The 15579-nt window shown below is 37.3% G+C and overlaps 1 protein-coding gene across 6 annotated transcripts in view; it reads right to left on the minus strand.

Moving 5' to 3' along the window:
- The window catches only part of mib1 (E3 ubiquitin-protein ligase mind bomb 1), a 146538-nt gene that overhangs the window by 12398 nt on the left and 118561 nt on the right, over positions 1–15579 (minus strand). The gene's annotated exons all lie outside the window — the stretch shown is intronic.

The raw sequence follows: 15579 nt of genomic DNA on the forward strand, positions 1-15579 counted from the left end.
AAAAGTCTGGCAACACTGAAAGTTATGGGGAAAAGTTTTTTTTGCGACATGGGTGTCTTTAAAGTTAGTGACAGACAGAAAGAATTGTGGCAGAAAAAAAATAAAATTGAGGTTTGGTCGGACATACGACCCAGATTATGGGAAAAATCCGAAATGTCAAAAAATCAAGATGGCGGCGGCGTGGGCGGCCATTTTGTAAAAAGTTGAAAATTTCGAAATTTTGGAATTCATTTTTCGAGTAGTTGGCAACATTTTGGAAAGTCGAGTTGTATGAGGCGGTTGTGTGTCCTGTCGAGAGGTTTCGCTTGGGTGAAGAAATTTCTCCAGTGTTGCCACTCTTTGGGAGATTTGGTCCAAAAATGTCGAAAGTAGAAATAACGACTTCCGGTCAAAAATTTGGATGACGCCTCCTGCAAAAGGGTCGTGCAAATGACATTTGACCATTTTCATCTCGATCACCTGGCAACACTGGGAGCTACGGGGAAAAGTATTTTTTTCGACATGGGTGTCTTTAAAGTTAAGGACGGACAGAAGGAGATATGGCAGGGAATATCTGAAAATGGGGTTTGGTCGGTTATACGACCCAGACTATGGGAAAAATCCAAAATCATGGAAAATCAAGATGGCGGCTGAGCGGGCGGCCATTTTGTAAAAAGTTTCAGATTTCTGATTTTTCAAATGCATTTTTCGGGTAGTTGGCAACATTTGGGAAAGTCGAGTTGTTTGTGGCGATTGTATAGTTTGTCAAGGAGTATCGTTCGGGAAAACTAAAATTTTCAGTGTTGCCATACTTTGAGACCAGTGTTTCCATTTTTTACATTTTTGGACCAAAAGTCCAAAAATGTAAAAAATGGAAATAACGACTTTCGGTCAGAAATTTGGATGACACCTCCTGCAAATAGGTCAAACTAATGACATTTGACCATTTTTAGCTCGATAACCTGGCAACACTGGGAGTTAGGGGAACTCAAAGTTTTGGGACAAGGGTGATTTTAAGGAATTGTTTTACGGGATTGGGTGAGGATAGAAAAAAAGTAAAAATGGGGTTCGGCGCGGAAAATGGTCCAGATTAAGGGAAAAATGCAAAATTTTGGAAATCCAAGATGGCCGCCAAGCGTTCACCCGTTTTCCTAAAGGGACTAAATTCTTCATACAAATTGTATGCAGGGGGGCTTAGCTAACGTAGAAAAAGGCGAGGCCGAAGGCCGAGCGATAGTTTAAAGCCTGTAAGTCGCCATAGATTTATTTTTAATGCGTCAAAAAAGGACTAGAGCCCAGTGACAGACAGAAGGCGAGGCCGAAGGCCGAGCGATGGTTCAAATCCCGACAGTCGCCATAGATTTACTTGTGTTGCGTCAAAAAAGCACAAGAGCACAGTGACAGACAGTTAACACCCCCTGTAATTTTTGCGAGGCCGAAGGCCGAGCTCCGAATGCGAGGCCGCAGGCCGAGCGCCGCGTAGGGCGAAGCCCGGAGCGGCCAGCATCGCAGATCTAGCTTTTGTAGCCCGCGTAGCGGGCGACCAAAGCTAGTTTGTATTATAAAACACAATTTCATTTGTCTTGTTAGTGAACACTAATGACTCTTATTTAGATACAGATGCAGCTAATTGCAAGACTAAATGCACAAGAGGGAGGCAATCGTAGAATGGTGAAGTCTAATTAGGTTAAGTTTGTAGAAAAGCGAAAGAAACTACCCATCTCTAAGGAAAAACGGCTCATTAGATTCCTCCCTTCCAAGTGTAATTAAAAGGGACCGCGAAATTACATATTTATGAGAAAATGGCAGTATTTCTCTAGGATTGCTTGCTTTTTATGGATTTAGATGATTAAAATGGCTAAACAAAAAACAATAGGCAGTAGAAATATTCCGTTTCACACGAGTCATTGTTCGTGGATACTAAATTGTTGATGACAGTCACTGGGGGTAACGTTTTTTGGTCTCTCCAAGTTGGATCCATCGTTTTTTAGTGTCCAAAGTGGTAGCGCCCCCGCGAAGTTAGTTACACGTTGTCACAGTTCACATTGAGGGCAGGCAGGCAGTTTCTACAAATACAATGTGTGATCTCCCGTTGAGATAGATAGTATAATATAGTTTATTGGACTCTTAATAGATGATACTTAAAATAATAGTAAATACCTAATCGTTGAATCCTATACTAGTCAAAAGCTGGCGTAAGACAGAGTTTACTAAATTCAATAGTTGCATAAAACACCCCAATTTGATATCATATCCGTTCTCAGTCAAATAATGGGGTAAGCAGAGTTTAGCGTAGATAGAGCTTGAAAATTTTTATAGAGAAAGAATACGTAAATTATTTTTATTTATTTATTTACACTTTTGCACATACAACTGTAAATTATGTGGCAGGCTTCTTATGTAGGAAAACTATTATAACGTGGAAACGTAATTCGATATCTCAAACACACCTTAACTACCAAATGTGACGCCATTAATAGAAGGCGACTAATCTAATAACAGCATACAATTTATAGTGTAACATTATATTGATCCACTAGTTTCCGACTTAATCCTAAATGAGCAAAACCGCAACTCCACAAGCTTTGGCATACTTGTGTAGGTAGTAAGGGCAGTGTTGTTGGCGGAAATTATTTCATGAAAATAGCGCTAAATTGTTTGGTTGCTTAGAGAGGAGGGACTCTACCTACGAGCATAAAGTGCAAGATTTCCTTTGTTTGAATAATTTAACAATGTTAAAGTTAAAAGCGCGTCTTAATATTTCGACATCCTACTTTCAAACGTGCCACCGTGCAACTTTCAGTAGACTCAATAGAAAATAATAAGGTCTGCTGGTGCCGCCAGCACGTGCGATTATTATAGAGCACGGGTTCTCGACTTAAGTATAACTATTTCTGCTGTCTGTTTTTAAAATGTGTACTTACATAAGAGAAGATTATGATCATATACAAAAGAAGGTAGCTAAAATCAATTAAAATTAAGTTTAGTTCAGCTCTTTGTGTAGGCGGGAATGCGAGGCATGCCATACCCACATAGTTGTACGGGAGGAAGATTTACAATCCCGGTTGCAGAAATCGACGACGATGGTCGAGGTGGTTGAACTGTACACCGAAATAGCTCGAGTGATCGTGTTTGCATCACCTACAAGGTTTATGTTTCTATACATAACAAAAACACTGAAGTTTACCTATGTGCTTTCTTTTCGAAATATTTTCCTCATAGTTCAAGTGTTGAAACAGTATGTGCGTAAATATTATTGAGTTGGAAGAGTAGCTCGAGCGGGTTCCAGTAATGGAGCTGTTGCCAACAGTAAATTAGAGTACACACATTTTAATATGCCGTATTACATTCAAAGAGTAAAAACGAACGAACTAATTAAATAAGGTCAAGCGTCGTCACCGGCGGGCGCGGCGGGCGCACGCTCGCGCTCGTCCTACGCGCTACAGTTGGTGTCGGCAAGCCGTGTGTCGCGCGTTTTCTTCCTGTAAGCGTGTCAATATAAGTGCAACAAACGCATACCAACTTTTTTTTAAATTGTAGAACCATGTTACAATGCATAAAAAGCGTGGAATTGGATTGTGGCAAATACAATGTTTGGATGTCTTTAATATTACGTGACGTGGGATTGGAATGTCACGAAGTGTGAATGGTGAGTCGAAATGAAATACCTACATTCGTAATTTTCAGGACTATGATGAAAGTAGAGCTGCTGGGATCTCAATAAGAAAGAGAAGGAATTAAGGTACTGAAATAATCTCTATCTATGAATATGAGCGACTGAGTAGATCAGGTTCATTGAACATATTATAATCAGATATTGAATTCAATAAATGATACTAGATCCTAGTTACAAGTAAATTTGAAAAAATGTAGTCAGTAGTAAAGTTTGAAAGTAATTTGTAACATACATTTTTAGTGGTAATAATAATAAAAGAATACATTGCAAATAGTGACAAAAATAAGAGGAGATTTTTTTGTGGAATTTCCTTGTTTATTTACGAGGAATTATAGGCACGATCAGTATTATCACATATTCTTTTATTTTATCTATCATCGATAGTCCCCGTCGATGAATCGATTAAAGATTCATTATTCAAACAAAAAAGCGATCAGCCTGATTTTGTATGGTGATCATATTCATAATATCAACGAGCAGAACAAAGGTCAGCTTTCTTTACAGAAAACTCAGCTGAAGTAACGACGTGTTTTGTTATAACCATTTGATTGTCTAAAGATTTAAATACCTATAACAACTTATTATGACCATGAATCAATCAACTGATCTATTTAGGTACTTACAATCTGGTAGAATCCAATTTATCTCGATTGTATTTACCTACTCTTCGTTTGTTTTGTTTTAAAAACATGATAGAACACAACTTTAAATAAATATGTAGAGTAGACACTATGAGGTGAGACTTTAAGTGTTATTAGTTTATGCAAAGTTAGATGGAATGGTACGACACGTAGATCCAGACAGTCACGTGTTCAACTTAAAACTGTAAATTCACTAAAAAGTTTTTATCTCAAGACGTGATCTTTTCAAAACTGTAGGGTTGGAAATATCATTTTGCATAGTTACAAATGACTATAATATCATAAGGTCGTCCTGTTATTTTTATTTAAAGATTTTTATGCAATAATTTATTGGATACATATTTGACAAATCAAATAATGAACTCAAATAGAGTCGCGTGAAAATGTAAGTTATTATATTATTATACACTAGTCTAGGCCAAACTTGGCAGCGGTTCAGATTGATTGATACTCATTTATATTTGTCAAATGTCTCATCAATACTACGCGTATATTTCATGTGTCGATTCCCGGGAGAAAATACATTGCACCTCGGATATGGTGTCACTTGTATAGAGCAAAGAAAGTAGGTACTAAATGAATCAGAAGATTAAAACTTGTGAAAATAGTTACAATGAGTACTTAATGTGTTTATTGAGTGTATGTATTAGAATAATCAATCAAAGATAGAGGTGAAGATGATAATTTGATCTAGTGATGTACTGGTAGCCCACAGGTTCGGATACCGCAGCCATGATTCGTGATGAGTCATAAAGTCAGATCATCGGAAAGGGCAGTCCAGAGCGATGGTGATCGTGAGTAATGAGAGCTACGACTATGCGCCAGACTAATGTTCAACTATAATTTGACTTGCAACACTTGCCATTACTGTGCTAAGTTATCGCCAATGTAGCCATAGTATGTAGTGGTGTTATAAGTAATGTTCCTGTAAGACCACAGGCTTACTAATTACTACTCAATATATTTTTGATGTTGTTAAGAGTTTAGTAAAATAGTCTTTATATTTTTCATAAGCAGTTATGAAAGTAAATTTTATTATACTTTAGAAAGAAAGACGAGAAGAAAGAAATATAAAATCTTTATTTAGCACACAATAAAAAGAAAAATAAAGTTTATTGTCAAATAAAATGGTCACTGAAGGATTGTTTCTTGAATTTATATTACTTATTTAAAAAAGTAAGTAGAAATATTATCGTGAAGCTGCTCATAGAAAAGTTGTTATTATGTGTGAAACAATATACTGTATGTTTCCAACATTCTAAACTTTTGTAGGATATGTAATCACTGAGTTTGCTTCACAGATTGTGCGGTGTCGAGCAAGGAGTAATATATGTAAATTCAACGCAGTCCGATTTGTCTTATTGACTGCATAGAGCACGAGACGAGAACGTGCTGTAATAGGCACAGAATTGTCGGCCTGCCTGCACATACATGGTGTTTTAACAATGTGTAACAGAAAGTCGCGTCCTGAGAAACATCCAGAGAAAGAGCAACCAGGTTTCACAATTAGGGTAGTTAACTGTAAAATCTCATTGTGATACCCGGCTGTGAGGTTGCTTTTAGTTGTTTATACAGAAATTCTCTTAAAAACGTATCACTTAATGCCCAAAAATGGTCGCTAGTATACAAAAACATTGCTGCAACTTTAAGGATAATTCATTAGTATCACGTTTGTTTTAATTTACACATGCAAACAGTTTGCATAAAGACGAATCCGCTAACGACGACTACGCTTGTGATTACAGACTGACTTTGAGAGCAAAAAAGTATGAGCGTCGAAACGAACAACAAACAGAGCGAGCTACGGGCGTACATTTCTATGTGTGTTACTGCGAATATTCTCTGTGGCTGGATTGTAAATTGAAGACAAATGGGCATAAGTTATAGCTGCCAATAACAGCTAACTTCACAATGTGTGACGTAGTCTGATGTCTGTATACGCGAAACAATCAGGCAGTGAATCATCGCTCTACGGTACAGCGGCGGCCGGTATACCTACTTAAGTGGAGTTAATCCAAAATATAAGCAAAAGCTGTGGTCCGCTCACCGATTCTATTAATGCATAATGTAACGTATAGTCGCGACGATAGAATTTACAGGGTAGATATGAGCAGCCCAAGCGATCATATTCCTACAGTGAGCTGATTCCCCACGGATCCAGAATAGTAAGTTATGGAAATGTGCGATTGGGGCAGCAGCGGGCACTAGTGGCCAATAACAATGTCGCATTAATATTCAACAGGCGCCTTTGGACGGCCGCTGTGGCTACTCTGCGGCACCATCGCCGCTATTCTTTACGCGGAGCATCTTAGAGCTGATCGGATCCAATGCTAATATTGATAAAGAGTGCATTAAAATTATTTCTCTCCCTGAACTACTATTTTGCCTCTTACATTTATGATAGAAATACATTTACATATATGATTTTATGTAGTAAAAAATATTTTATACAAGTTTCTTTACATTTTGTATGGGAATTGGGGTCATAGATATTAAAAAAAAAATACGCGACAGTGCAGTGCTTTGGATGGTGATTAATATAATGATTCGTTATGTTATCACGAAAAAAAATTATACATATTTGATGACACTTTACAGTATTAGAAGTATAGTTTATACATTAAAAAAACATGTCATTTATAAAGACTTAAGTTAGCTTTTTACCTTCACGTGAAGGAAATCGCGGGCGTTTGCTAGCTTAATAAAAGTCACGCATTAAATATATGTTGCTAAAGTTATATGTTGCGTGGTTAGAAAATAAAGCACATTATTTGAGTATGCTACACTACACATAGGACATTGAATTGCTGATAGAGATAACTAGATGAGTAAGCTCAACTAAAGTTACACAGAACCCTAACCGTAGATAGGTACTTTCTTTTTACAACTTTGCGGTATCGAAATGCTAACAAAACCATGTTGCTTTCAAGCAGACAAAAGATGAGTTGGCTGTCGTCCCACTTGTTTGTCTACGAAACTTTGCCAAAATTCTTTTATTGACTGAGTGAACGAGGCAAGCTTTACGGGTTGTAGCGGGAACTCGTCTCAAACGCATAGCTGCACTGCCCTCGCCATAGCAACTTTGTACACAATGTAGGGATGTATTACATCAAATATGTATCACACATACCATAATTTAGTATCCGTATTAGATATTAATTTTAGTAAATTTAGAACTACGAGTACCTACATTGATGATATAGAGCGACTCGTAAGTATATAGTCCAATCAANTAGGTTAGCGAAATACGCATGTTGAAATATTATTAATTAAATCAGTCAGACCGCTTGCTCCTCAGCATAATGAGCTAGGCTCTCGGGAGCCGAGATGTCACATTCATTAACGCTTTAATTAAACAGTTTATTTATTAAAGGAAATTTTTGTAGACATTTTCAGAGGTCAGTGAACGTTAAGAGTGCCAGATCTCGTGATCGGAACTATGTATAGCTCGACTACCCCGCGGGAGGTGACAGTGGTGGATGGTGTTCTACTAATAATAGCATCCCCTCCAGCGCGCGATCATCGGACGCTGACGGGAGCGCACATGTGGCGCCCGCGCCCGCCGGCATCGTACTCTGCGTGCACGTTTATTTTCGATACGGTCGTCACGCGGCGCGGTTCACGGTGTTCCTTACATAAGAGCCTCCTCGCGAGCGAGGCTCCGCTGTGCACCTCGGCCAGTCGCCGCGCGTTGCAGGTTGGTGCACGTTCGGGAAACCGATCCGGTGGACGCCTGCCGCCGGATCTATTTCGGGAAAATACAAATTTGGAATGGATGGTACTCGCGGGTCGTAAGCGAACTCCGACGGTTGAGTCCATTTTTAGAGCTGGTCTGCGCGTGCGCACAGAGCGCGCCGCCAGTGCTCCGCGAGCTGCCACCACGCCGCGTCGCTCGCCACCCCCACGTCGCCGGCTGGCGCGATGCGGCACCACCACCCTCCAAGAGATGGCGTCACACACGAAGGCCCTGCCTAACATACGGACACCAGAACACCGCCAACATTTTAGAAGACGCAAGAACATAAAGCCTTGCGCGAGTTCCGTGCTTCCTTACTTCCCATAGTGCTTATAATCGTATGGAATGTAAAGAAGTATGGAGCTGCGCGGGCGTGCCCACAGGTCCGGAAACTGAGAAGACTTGTCCACATGTGTGATAGAAATGTTCTGAAGATATATTGTGCTTTTTATAAGTTCCACAGTGACTTGATTGATTGGAGTGCTTTTCAATTTCGATATAGTTTGCAGTGCACCATTTCCATGGATGTAATTCAGTCGAATCGGATTAGTTTGTGAGATGAACACTTTTGTTATTATTTATGTCTAATTTCCATTATTTAATTCACTAACAGTATACAATTTTGGTATTTTAATTCTTAAATAGTTGGTCATACAATTTAAAATGCGCACAGAAAGTTAATAAAGTAGGGTAACGAATCAGTAAGTAAAAACAAGAATTGTTTATTCGGTGGCGAGTTGTCGTAAAATAACATCTGGCGTAGGTTCTGACTAAGGCAACATAAATAAACGTCAGACCAACGTCGGCCGGAGCTCGAAACTCCTCTCCGCACTCTAAATTATATTTAGATGGAGAGAGAGGGCTAGGCGGGGTTTTAACTTTAACATCGTTTTACATAACTAACAATTAATACATTTAATTAATCTCAGACTTGCTGCATTACTTGTACCGTTGTTATTACTATATTTTGGCATCTTGTTATACATACATAACTAATTATTGCTAATAATATATTTTGGACAGCAAATGATTTCATTTCCTTACATATTTTGTAGTAAAATTATTGACGTTTAGGTAATTAGATAATTGTTTTATACTAATAACTGTATTATAATATTTCCTAAAGAATCAATTATTTCTAAGAAAATAACTTTCAATAAACGATCAATACAGTTTTAGGGCACACATCTTTAAATTTATAATATGTATTATACTTTTATGGATAAATATTTATGTATTTTCTATTATATGAATGACTTTCGTGTTAGTTTTAAATTCCAAATGATATAAACAATTGAATTTCATACTGTATAATTTGTTCCAAAGTGTCTCGCATTAATAAACATGTGTTTTAGGATATATTTTTTGTGCCAGCATTGTTTCATTGACAGGGAGTCCGTATTCCAGCGAGTCGAATGGGCGAAAAAACTGGGCAAAAAACAAAAGACGGCGGCGCGTTAGGGCCGCGCCTGCGCCACATCTGGAGGCGCTGCATCTCGCCGCGGATGACTGGCCCACGAGGGCTCGCCACTTCGCCAGCCAGAACGCACGATGACGAATTTGCATATTTTATGTTACATATTTGCAGATTGCTCGTGCCATCATAAAATAATTAGGTGGGGAGTTCAAACTGTGTCTCTATCAAGAACAACAATGCAGGAGATGCCTATAGACGACTCAGTAAGTAGTGAGCACTTAGTCCACAAAATGTATATTCCTTTATGAATGGAAATATTTTTTGAAATTGTGTCAGTAGTTCCAAAGATTTGCATTTCTTTTTTTACCTTTCTTCCAATAATGTCTGTTTTCGGAATATGTTTTAAATGTAGTTTGGAATTAAAAATACAAAGGTACTTACAAGGTTATTAAGACAAGGATGGTCAAAGCACTATGCCAAAGCCGATATTATTCGTCTTATTTTCCGAAACTTAAAGCGCTATTTTCAACCGACTTCAAAAAAGGAGGAGGTTCTCAATTCGACCCGTAAGTTTTTTTTTTTTCTATGTTTGTTACACGATAACTCCGCCAATTATGAACCGATTTGAACAAATATTTTTACGGCGTATAGGTAATACCTCAAGGGTGGTCCCATTTCAATTTAATAATAGAAAAAACAACCCCAAGGGTGGAAAATTGGGGATGAACTTTTTTATACGCAATATATCCGCCGATTATAAATCAATTTGAACGATTATTTTTTTGTTGAATAGGTATTATCAAAAGGGTGGTTTCATGCGAATTTGAAGAAAATATTTCACCCCCAAGGGTGGAAAATTGGGGATGAACTTTTTTATACGCAATATTTTAATTTTTAGTTTTTTTTTGTGTTCACGCATTTGAAGTCGGTTTTATTTTTTTTAAAAGTTAATTATTTTAATTGTTTTATTCATCAATGTACATCATACTAGTTTTTACAAGCTTTTTGGGAAGCATGGACAAAATACACTGCTAGGGATTTAAAAATATTCAGGGTTTTGGCATATTAGCAGGTAAAAATACGATTTCCTACAGTAGTTTCAAACGATCTTGCTATATAAGCTAATTACTTAATTTAATCACAATTTCATTACAGGAATTCCTTCACTGTTCACATAAATTCTGTGACGGTATTGTTGACGTCATTACTCAATCAAAAGACAAATTGTACAAGAACGCAAAAGCCATTAGGGTCCCATTAAAAGCATAAGGGTATGAAGCGTATGGAGCATGGCGAGCATTAGCCAGGTTCCGTTCATTGTTTCAAGAGGCGAGGGGCGGCGGCCGGGCAATGACAGCGCGCACGCATTGCGATCGGGAGCGCACGCACACAGCCGAAGCGAGGCGCGGCTCTCGCCACCGCCACCGAGCCCGTCCGCTCAGCGCTGTCACCGTCTTGCCGACCACGACCAGGGCTACCAAATCTTTCAATATCTTCAGATTCGATAACTATCAATAAACTTGGTAGACGACATGAGAACAAATTGTAATATTAATAATCTTTGAAACATGTAGAATTCTTATGTATTGTCAGACAATGTTAGGTCCCAGTTCCAAACAAAGGTCTCCTCTTTCAGTTACAAGAACTTTTTGTTAGAGCTTTCTATTACTTCGCATAACTTATTTTATTACAAATCACAAAAGTTATATTGGATCAAGATAAATATAGACGTACTTGTATGCTTTCAGTTAGGTTGTCGTCGGTCGTGTATGATATTATAGTAGTAGGCATAATCACTGCAATAACAATACAATATTCAGCCGTTCTCTCATCTCAATGTCGTTGAATATTGATTTCGGCAGCCCTAATACATGAGACATGCATGGCTGACAATTACACACGCGGACAGCGATGCTTAACCGATTTGTAATGTAGTCACAAAGGACATAGAGATCCTTTGAGCTGTGAATCAAAACAATAGATCCTAACTGAGGAAGTAATCAAATCACAGTTTTGATCTGATAAGTAATTGCAATGAAAGATTGAATCTTTGATAAATATTAACTTTACTGTAACCGTTTGACATTTGTTTTTTGTGCTCTTAATAGAAGCACTAACTAAAATTTAGCGTCGCATATTTTTGATAAATCTTTTTTAGTTAAGTTTAAAAGCAGAATAAAAATAGGATAGTTTATATCTGCTTTATACGATCGTAGAAAGGAGCTTTAACGCTCACAAAAACTAGAGATTAAATAATAAGTTACGTCCCAATCCAGAATCAAGCCGATCCGCGCCCTTTAATAGTGCACGCCTTTAACTAGTGCACAAAGGGTTTTCTATGAGAAAGGGATCTTGACCTACCAGTTTGTTCAGAATGTTCAACTCTCAAAAACAATTTATTCATGCATCCATGCAGCGACTACGGCCAACAAAAGAATTTAAAACTAGACAGGGGGATAATGAATACTAGACAAAGCCCATTTTAATAGAGTTACTTGCGTGCAATTCGGTTTAGTTTTTTGTATGAATGAATGGTTTCGTCTTTGTTAAAAAGCTGTAGTGGAGTGTGTAAGATTGTAATTTACTTGAGAAACCAAAATGAGTGTGCTATGTAGGCATTTCTTATCGATTATGTATACGATGGATATCTTGTTATTGGTGGATGACGGGCTAAAATAACTACCAGACGAATATTTGGCTCGGCTCCAGAGGCCACAGAAAGTCTCCTGATGCTCCGCCACACAAGACATTTCTATTCACACACGTACCCAATAAGTATTGATATGCTGTGTTACAGGTTTGATGAAAATATCTTTTTGTTGTGTTTTATAAAGTACTTCAACAAATAGAGCTTCTTCTACTTAATAGAGTTGGTTGCAAGCATATAAAGAATTAATTAGACCAATACTCAATGTTGAAGAAGTTTTATAATGGTGGCTGGTGCTACAGAGTGTACCATATAATTCAATAAATACACTAGTATGTTATATTAGACGTTGAACGCGTTCCAATATTACTCAGGTAAACAATTAGTTAATTAAAGTGCGCTCTGATGAGATCGCAGATGGTTCTCTAATTAATTTGACAAAACAACTATCTGTTAGTAATTAATAGCTGGTAGACTTCTCTACGATATAGAACATATTTATATGATGTTTGGAACTACATACATACTTTTACTCTCAATTTAGTTAAAGTAATAATTAGTTAAAACTTCAAATAACATAAGTTCCACACATTATATTAAAAATTATTTTAATTTGGAAATCCCTGGTGTTGAGAAGAAATTATAATATTATTGGGGCTAGGATTCATGTAGAGTTAAGTTAGTATGTGTCGATTATGCGTTAAGATCTATGATAATATTTATTTAAATTGACTCTACATTATGAAAACAAAAAATATTTTCGGCCTAAATTACTTGTGTATATTAAAAATAAATTCAGTTAAGTAAAACTAGTTGTATTCAATTGTTCTCTTCAACAAAGGTAAGTAAGCATGTTAATGTTTGTTAGTGTTTAATATTTTTGATACAGTTTTCTCTAAAGCCCCATAAAGAGCTGCTATCCAATGAAAGAGAGAGCTTTTTATGTGAATATTTCTTAAATTATGATTATGGTCATCCTGTGACAATCTGATATGTTACAATGGTGAACTCTAGGCTAGGATTATTTGAACTTGAAGTAATAATTTAGGTGTTTTTCTTATACGAGTAATAGAGATATTTAGTACGAGTAATAGTAGAAAAAAATTTAACGCAACGCAACGTTTAAGACAACATTCGAAATGAAAATAATTTTGTTTCTAAAAAAAGGGAGTAATACTCCCAGCAGAGCTTAATATAATCCCAACTAATATTATAAATGCGAAAGTAACTCTGTCTGTCTGTCTGTCTGTCTGTCTGTCTGTCTGTCTGTTACGCTTTCCCGCTTAAACCTCGCAACCGATTTTGATGAAATTTGGCATAGAGATAGTTTGAGTCCCGGGAAAGAACATAGGATAGTTTTTATCCCGGTTTTTGAAACAGGGACGCGCGCGATAAAGTTTTTCTGTGACAGACAAAATTCCACGCGGGCGAAGCCGCGGGCGGAAAGCTAGTACATAAATAAATCTATCTACTGCTAGTATTGTCATATATTGTGTAGTGCAATATGATTAACGTCGCCTCATCCAACCGTGACATTATCTAACGAAGTGGTACTAACTCAAAGGATCATCTAATTTCCCTGCAACTTTGTGCAATTCTCGCTAACTAGACAGGCAATCTTTACCTTCAACGTGGTTTAACGCAAACTGAAGTTAGTTTGATGAGAATCTATTACCTCCTATACTCCTTTTACAAGATAGGTTAATTTTTACCGAAAATAAATTTTGTACCACACCGAGCTTAAAAGCTAAATGGTGCGCGCAGCGCTATGCGCTCCAATGATAGCAATGTGCTTGCATCATTGATTTTGATTAAATGAATAAGTCGTAGAGCTACGAAGCAAAGATAAGACTTGAAATTAAAAAAAAAGTACTGAAGCAATATCGTTTATACAAAAAATCTTTGGTATAAAAGTAAAATAAAAAAGCAAAACAAAGGTGTAATAATAACGTATTAGTATTTAAAAAAGACTAATGTGTCGGGCTGATAAATTTTTTAGTTTTAACAGGTGACTATCGATACGCAAGAGCCCCTTGGCTTATCGAATGAGGTTCAACCCTCTACATAATAACATTAAATGACATGAGAGCCAGTACACCAGTGGGACAAGTTTAAAAAATCATTTAAACAAGTATTTTTCACCGAATAACTATAGTATTAAGTGAGGTTGATTACTAAATGAGTAATTAGTAGCATGTGTGATCCGGGTCGTCCCTCCCGGCGCCATCAGTAACGCGCCGCCTGCCCGGGACTGCGCCGCCCAGCGTATAATAAACCGACACCAAATTATCTTTTCAAACAATTAGTCGAGACTTATTGCACAACAACGTTTTGCCGAGCGAAATACGTTTTGTAATTACGGTAACATTTTTGGCTTTTACAACTTAATGTTGAATAAATTTATCTAAGGGCCTTTCATGCCAAATGGTTGGCAAATGATAATAAATTCTCATACAAATAACGAGCTAGGTAGTTAGGTGTATGGCCAGGCCTCCTTTTTATCAACTTCAAATTTAAAACAAGGCGTTTTGTAGCGTAGAGCATTGTGTAAAATTCTTCGACGCCTAAACTCAACGCCTGATGCTTTTTAGTCGGAATAAGCACAGCGGGGTATAAAGTGAACGACATGCGGAGTAGGAGTTACACAAAGTAAAACCTTCAATAGTAGTTGATACTATCAAGATATAGTAAAATGGCCTAGACTTAAAGTTTCAAAGATTCAATATTTGATTTATAAACGACTAGGTATGTGTGCGTGTTCCCAATTAGAAATGCACTATCTTTACTTTACAATTAATTACGTTGATAAATCCCTGAAATGTAAGTAATCTTCTCGAATAATAGTATTATTTCATTACGATGGATTGGAGAAATATGGGTATTATCTTTCTTTACAGAATGTTTTACACAGATATGATGAATCCAAAGATAATCCTACTTGACAAATTAGATTCCACCTAAGAGACATCTTTTGGTAAGTAATATTCGTATTTTACAAGCGTACGAATGAGGTTTATACAGGGCAATAAGTATTCAACCATTTTTGCTTTAGAGGAACTGATACCTAAACTAAAACATGTTCCAATACAGGTATTCGAACAATCATGGCATTAATTACGGGACTATTCCCACCACTCGTTCCCACCGCTGCAACTCCTGTGTAGCCAGGATCTACAGCCTGACCGCCAATAAAAACCCAACCAATGAAAGTCAAGTTTGTTCCGGGGGAAAGTTAAACTGTCATTGGACCCGCAATGAAATTAATCAGAAGAACATAGGAGGAGTTCGAAGTTAAGGTTCGACTTTCCTCCATAGCGAAGATGATGAAAGGTGACAAACAAAGGTTTAGTAAACTTTTAAGAAAAGATATGATAATTGATTAGGAGGTAGCAATAAAGATTTTAGGGCACACACATCCCAAATATACTGGTAGATTGTCCTACTGACACGTTGGGACATCATACATATTGGCTGATGCTGAGA

This window comes from Ostrinia furnacalis, unplaced genomic scaffold (assembly GCF_004193835.3).
Source record: "Ostrinia furnacalis isolate ACB-3 unplaced genomic scaffold, ASM419383v2 OfSCF2054, whole genome shotgun sequence".
In the NCBI taxonomy this organism is placed as follows: domain Eukaryota; kingdom Metazoa; phylum Arthropoda; class Insecta; order Lepidoptera; family Crambidae; genus Ostrinia; species Ostrinia furnacalis.